At 36.2% G+C, this 7,436-nt stretch overlaps 2 long non-coding RNA genes across 3 annotated transcripts; one reads left to right on the forward strand and one right to left on the reverse strand.

The window, feature by feature from the left end:
• Positions 1-3,057: 3,057 nt before the first annotated feature.
• On the forward strand, positions 3,058-4,947 carry LOC144983609 (uncharacterized). The gene is made up of 2 exons (XR_013647335.1): positions 3,058-4,143; positions 4,577-4,947. It is a non-coding gene; the product is annotated as an uncharacterized LOC144983609 (long non-coding RNA).
• On the reverse strand, positions 4,933-6,436 carry LOC144983610 (uncharacterized). 2 transcript variants are annotated; one of them, XR_013647337.1, is made up of 3 exons: positions 5,949-6,436; positions 5,409-5,826; positions 4,933-5,328 (listed from the first exon to the last, which is right to left on the reverse strand). It is a non-coding gene; the product is annotated as an uncharacterized LOC144983610 (long non-coding RNA). The 2 variants fall into 2 exon arrangements; XR_013647336.1 differs by lacking the exon at positions 5,949-6,436 and having other exon boundaries at positions 5,409-5,940.
• Positions 6,437-7,436: the final 1,000 nt, after the last annotated feature.

Here is a 7,436-nt window from a genome sequence, read left to right on the forward strand (position 1 = left end):
TTTTACCCATCTGCTAATCAACAAACCGAAACCTGTGCAACTTTGATCCATAAAAAAATTAAATGGTGGGTTTATATGGCCTTGCTTTGTGCACTGATGTACAGCCTTGTAGGAGGAACAATCCGCAAACCAAAGTTAGAAGGACTGAATTGTCAGACACACCTAGTTATATTGAAGGATTCAGAGAGCTCTTCTCACTGAGATTAAGGGGTCAAGCCCAGCTCTTGTAGAACAAAAACACAACCCCTCCTCCGTCAGATTTCACAATTCGTTCAATGCTTTTAAACAAGTACCATTCTCCTGAAAACCCCCAAACCCACTTCAGAGAACATGTCTGTGCTGCTTTAGTGTTCAGTGGTGGTGGGGCTTTAGACCACTGCATCCACAAATTTGCACTTTATTTTATGAAAATAAGCTTACCTTCAGCTGTTTGGTTATACAGAGCCTTACTACAAAGCTCTCTATAGATTTTTACATGTTGACCTGAAGGTCTGTTGTGATTGAGTGTGCAGAAATAGGTTGGCAGTATTTTTGGCAATAGCATGGATCAGATGGATTTCTTGTTTACGTTGCTTTCACATTAATGCATGTGAAATCTTCACTATGTTATTGTTAGTCGTCTTTCAGTGTTTGTCGTATGAATGTGCACATGGAGCTTTGCCGTTCAAAGAAAATAACTAAATAGATAAATGCAGACCGGATGCTGTGAGTGTGGCTGCTGCTTTTGTGCAAATTCTTTATCTGATTTATTAACTTTGCAGTTCATCTGCAAGATCTCCAGCGACTATTTGTTCTATAAAAGTATTTTCCAATTTGTTTTGATAGCCTTTATTTGCACAGATGCCTGCTAACATAAATAAAGTGAATGTGCAATTTGAGTTCATTATTTTGATTTATCCTCCGGTGACTGCTGTCAAAGAAAAGATCTATGCCTTTACTGTACTCTACTGTACTCTGAGCGAATCTTTAGTAAAAATGTTAGACAGTCCTGTAAGAAACTTTTACATAAACACACAGAAAAAGGAAACAAGGAATCAGCAGCTAAGAATGTTCCTCCAAAAGATCAATTGTAACTGGAAGGATGGGTGTGATTTATGAATTATCAGAGATCTTACAATGCTTTCCCTGAGGAGAGGATTCAGTTGTCAGCAACAGCTATGGCTTAGTCACACTGCATGTCGGTGAAAAATGGGCAAACCTGTACGGGGCACGCAGTTGGCCCATACAAAATATCAAGGTCGCAGATCGCTCAGAGAGCTTGTAGAGCAAAAATGTTCATGCACATTTTTTCGTTGGGCTTGCTGCAGGCAACAGTTTGAAAGTGAACGCTTCTATAACACGTAATACCCAAGTGAGATGTAGGCATCTTTTACCGATTCTTAATTTCTTTTAACCTCCCAAACTCTGAGCATTGTACAAGAAGGTTCAAGTAATAAGTGTGTGCTTCTTATGTCCAGCGTGACTGTTAGAATTGAGGAAATGAGACAATCAGGGTTGTTTATGTAGATATCCTATGGGCGTCCATACAGGCAATTCTGCCTGGTTTACCTGCACACCCCATGTATGTAGCTATGCGTGCGGTCAGCAAGGAGCCAGTGTGCGCATAGTTGGAGATTAACCTGCACTCTGTTAAGATGCAGCCACTCCTGTCTATGACCCTCCACGGGCCCGAACAACCCAACATTGCAGCACCTCTATGGGTCAAACCTCCCGTACATGTGCATGTGACTGAGGCTTTGAATTATAAATCTACGGAGCCCGTGTCCTGACATTCAAAAACTAAAATGTATCTCGTCCCCACAGATTAATATCTTGAGAATTACTATTCTGTTCCCAAAAGATAATATTGCGTTCCCTCGAAATGATCAACTCATGCGAACTTAACAATTAATTCGTGAGAAGCAATAATTATTCACGTCATAAGTCATTCATGAGCACGGATATGGTCTCTGTTCGGCCGCAAAAGCCACTTTCAGCGTTCTCTACTCGTTCGCACAAGTTAATCATTTCGAGGGAACGCAATATTATCTTGTGGGAATGGAATAGTATTTGGTGCGAACAAGATATTAATTCGTGGGAACAAGATATTAATCTGTGGGAATGAGATATCTTTTAATTTTTTAATGTCAGGACACGGGCTCCGTACAAATTACTATGTTTCAGAAAAAGAAAAGAAAAACAATTCTAGTCCTGTGTGTACTTAATAATTGGCTCTTTTAAACAAGTTGGCGTAAAGATTACTATATCATCAAGTGTGTTTGTGACTCGTTAGTAAGTCTAGTATATGTGCAGTCTTGTCCCTGGTGTCTTTGGACAACTCTTGCTTTGTCATGATGCAAAGGTTGCAACCTAACTTAAGGGTGTAGCTAGATTTGTTTTGTACTGATGACATTTTCAAACAAGTTCCATTACAACTGTTAACAAATGGTGGAAAGAAGAGCTTCTTAAAGAGGTAGTAACAGGTTTAAGAGGGACAGGACTCTTGCTCGTTTGTAAGAGTAAACCCTTTAACACAGAAGATTTCGCCAGCCACATCTAAACAAGATGTGCTCTTTGACATGCTGTTACTCCTCTACCGTTCACGCTGTCAATGTCAATGAAACGATATGCCGTGAAAAGTGGCTTTTCATATTGGCTTTCCACCAACATGCAACAAATTGCTAACGAAAAGAGTTGCCTAATGGCACAAAGCCACTTATTTTTCCCGCAGTAGAATCAACTGATTTGGTAAACGCTTCACTGGAATTTCGCTGGAATAATGTTACCTGAGTCAATGGTTGAAGAGTTACGCTCGTTGAAAGAATGTCAACACCGGAACTAAAGCTCTGGTTTAAAGGGTTAAAAATACTTGCTTTCTGTGCCATTATACAAGTAAATTCTTTTTCTATTTTTTTAACTTGTCCTCTCCAACAGCTGAGCAGACAGATGAGAGCTGAAAGCCTCTTGTGTTGGACATATTTTACTGTTACAATAGGGGTGATGAAACATTTGACACACTAGGTGTATATTTAAATAAACCCCTTTAGTAATTTAGGCTAAACTTTATTACGGTGGCCCTGAAGTGCAAACCATTCAACAAATCACTCGATACAAAAACATTTTTAAGATCACAGCAACAATTTAAAAAGCGTATTACATTTTAGAAAACAAAACAAAATTTCAGAAACCAAAACATAAAAAAGAAAAAAGAAAAAAAAGAAAAAAAGATTTCAGAAAACAAAATTAATTTCCAGAAAAAAAAGAAATATTACAAAATGAAAACATTTCAGAAAAAAAATTAATTTCCAGAAAACAAAATGAAATAAAAAAAATGAAAACATTTCAGAAAAACAAAATGAAATATTAAAAAATGAAAAACATTTCAGAAAAAAAATGAAATATTAAAAAATGAAAAACATTTCAGAACACAGAATGAATTTCCAGAAAACAAAACGAAATCTTCAAAAATGAAAAACATTTCCAAACCGGAAGAAGCAGGTACTATGGGACAACGCTGATTGGATGATGATGTTTGTCAATCATTTGAACTGAAAAGTATTTTAAATGAAGCGACGACGGATTTTATCGTCCAAACAACAATGTACCATGATAATTCCCGTATTTCCCATTTACATATTAAATCAAAAATGCAGCAAACATATAATGAAGGTTTAAATTATTTTGTTTGAATATTTCGTCTGAAGCAGAACGGTCACCCGGAAGTAGTTTGTGTGGATGACGTCCGTTCTGCAGGTAAACAAAGAAAGGGACGGTAAAACGTTAACATAAACGTTAATCTTTGAATATTTAGCGGATGTGATGACAGAACGCACGCAGAAATATCAACACCAACCAGGTTTACAAATGTTTCAAAATGTCGTGAGAGGATTCTGTCTAAAGCAGCAGCTGCGAAGAAACGGGTGTTAAAGACGGCGCACATCAGGAAATGCAGTCCCGCCATCCACAGATAAGGTATGGAGGCACATTTGTTTGATCTAATAAATGTAGCGTTAAACGTGATTTCTAGGTGGGTGTTTACAGACAGATCCAAGATCCTTCAGTCATACGTTAATGACAGGTTACCTCATCAGCTGGAGAGGGGGGGTCACGTGGGCAGGATTCTCAGACAGGTGTACCAGCAGCATAAATCAGCAAAGCTGTCAGGTAAACTGCAGCAGTTTGTGTCTCAGAATAACAGTTATGAATGCTTCTTATTCACACTATTAAGATCTGTGACTTTAGAGTGTGTCAGTGCACAGAAACATGACAGTAAATGACTGGATGTGCACATCATCAGACATGTACAGGTGTGTAACTAAAGGTGGCAAAGTTTGTAGTGTAAAATAAATCTTTAAAAAAAACATTTTAGTCTTTCAGGCAGAGGAGGAATACCAAATTGTTTTAGAATGTATTTTTTATAAGACTGAAATAATGTATTTTATTCTGAGTTTGGTGTTTTGACCCCTCCCTAATGAATTTCTGGTTTAACCCATTTTCTCCTAATTTTGATGAACTCAACTTTTTCCTGAATGAAAGATGAACGGCAGCCGATGTTTTTCTGTCAGGGATTTTTAATTTATTAATTTATCTCTGTCAGGGATTTCAAGAGCTGGAGCTGGAGTCCAGTGCAGAGGAAGCTGCAAGCATGCACGAGCAGGAACTGGGGTCCCTTACCTGTGCATCTTCCTCTGGATGTGATGCTGAGCAGCAATGTGGACAAAACTTCCCTGACATGACTCTTTTTGATATAGTTGTTAAGCACAAACAGACTTTTCCCAGATGCATTTTTTCCTCTAATAAATGTGACTGACAGGTACGCTGAGTAAATGCTGAATGTAAATGTAACATTTGATTAACTGCATGAAGAAGCCCTTAAAGGAAAATCCACAACTGTTTCTTTGTTTCTGTTATTGAATAAAGTATTTATGTTAAGTTTTCAATAAATATACTGCATTGCTATGAAACAAATTTGTTTATTTTCATATCCATTATTACAATCCTCACATCAGCATTCAGTTTTTTCATTGACAAAAAAACATTTCTAAACAACAGCTTTGAAAATCAAACATCATCTTTGTTAATAAAGCTTTAAAACCTAAAATGGTAAACATGGAAAAACTCCTAAATGAAGCAAGCCTAATATGAACATTTTAAACTGGAGTTTTGCTTAAAGGAACATTAAGTTGTTTGGAGTTGTACAAGTGTTTGATGCGATTCCTCATAGATGTGATTTCCAGATCATCAGCCCGACACTAAAGGCAGGAATTGTGCTTCGTTTTTCACTCCCCACTGCATCATTTACAACTAATCAGGCTTATGCAGCAGGTTAAATACGTTTTTTTAAAGGACCTGCAATTTAAAAAAAAAATTAGATATTAAGGTTAAATAATATTTATTGATTACATTGCACATAAATCATGGTGACTTGCCTGTACACTGCACAATGATATGAATGACTTTAGTCTTCTTGTATTCCCATGTAGAGCTGCCATCTGTTCTTCTGCAGCACAAACCTTTCTGGAACTTCGCTTTGAGTAACTTCACCTGCAGAAATATCACATGTTAATTCAATTAAGTATTTTATAAACTTTAAAGTTCATTTTTAAGTTTCAGTATATGTGTATATGCATGGTTCAAAAATATACAATGCACTTAAATATTATTTCCCATAAGAACTTGTTTACTGATTTCAGTCTTAAAGTCGATTTTTAGCAACACTGATGCCATATAATTACTGTAATTACTGTATAAATCACAGAATCAGGCTGGCTCGGAGCTTTTTCTCTCATGTTGTCACCGAAAACGGGAACGGCTATCATGTGAAGACGGTTCGTCTCCATCGGGTTCCTTTTGCGCATGCGCAAGATAAAAAGAAATTATCTTTTCAAAGCAGCACTTTAACATCCTAAAATTAACATCCTTAGAAACATGTGACTGACAAAAGAAAAGATCACAGAATTGATTCTTACCTAAAGATGATTGACAGCGTGAACCTCGCAGCCGTAGACATTAGCGCACAGCGTTCAAAGTAAAAGTGCTCACAAACTACTTCCGGGTGACCGTGTGTCAGGCGAAATGTTAAAAAAATAATTTTAAAGTTCATTTACAGTTTGCTGCATTTTTTATTTGATATATAAATGGGAAATACGTGGATTATTATAGTACATTGTTGTTTGGACGATAAAATCCGTCATCGCTTCATTTAAAATACTTTTCAGTTCAAATGATTGACAAAAATCATCATCCAATCAGCGTTGTCCCATAGTACCTGCCTCTTCCGGTTTGGAAATGTTTTTCATTTTTGAAGATTTCGTTTTGTTTTCTGGAAATTCATTCTGTGTTCTGAAATGTTTTTCATTTTTTAATATTTCATTTTTTTTCTGAAATGTTTTTCATTTTTTAATATTTCATTTTTTTTCTGGAATTTTTTTTTTCTGAAATGTTTTTCATTTTTTAATATTTCTTTTTTTTCCTGGAAATTAATTTTGTTTTCTGAATTTTTTTTTGTTGTCATTTTTGTTTTTCAAGTTTTGGTTTCTGAAATTTTGTTTTGTTTTCTAAAATGTAATGCTGCTTTTTATTTATTTTTTATTTTTTTAATTGTTGTGATCTTAAAAATGTTTTTGTATCGAGTGATTTGTTGAATGCTTTGCACTTCAGGGCCACCGTACTTTATTCATCTTACTCATATCTGTAACAGTCTTTTGTTGGACTGGACGGAAAAGAAAAGAAGGGAAGAAGAGAGAGTAAATTCTTAATTTCCTGGATTCTTTTGATTTTTTTTTTTTTTTTTTACATTCTGTCTCTCACTGTTAAATGTTACAAAACTCTCATCTATTTAAGTGGAACAAATTGCAGAATCTGTGACTCACAAATCCTTTTCTTCCCTCTGTTTAAGCGCACATATAGTCCTAATTTGTTGTGGGCTTGTGGAACCACAGATGATCAATAATAAAATTATTTTAATGGGCTAACTTATGCATGTCCCTTGGAAGCAGCAGACAACGTGCATATGTGGTGTGTTTTCCCCACTGCTTCAGCCTAACTTGTGCTTTGCAAAGAACCATTGTAAAGGAACTGAGATCATAATTTGTGAATGAAGCGCTCTTCCTGTCTTTAGATGACACAATAAGTCACCATACCCCGAACACTATTACTACAAGACATCCAGTAATAAAAATGGTTTTGTTCCTGTGCAAAACACAGCCTCCAAAGAAACCCTCTCTCCAATTACAGCCCAGTAGCACGCAGATAGAAAACGGGCCTTTGTGTGTAAGTCCTCTACTATGACTCTCCGATTTAAACAAAGAGAACAGATGTTTTAAAAAATGAGGGATTAAAAAAGGAGAAGAAGAAAAAAATCATTAAAACTGAAATCTTCTCATGAGTGATCTCAACATTTCATTAGTTTCTAAGTGGAATGGAATGCCCGACTAAGCTGAAATCATTAGCAGAAG

This window comes from Oryzias latipes, chromosome 14, assembly GCF_053564925.1.
Source record: "Oryzias latipes strain Hd-rR chromosome 14, Olatipes_Hd-rR_3.1".
NCBI classification, from domain to species: domain Eukaryota; kingdom Metazoa; phylum Chordata; class Actinopteri; order Beloniformes; family Adrianichthyidae; genus Oryzias; species Oryzias latipes.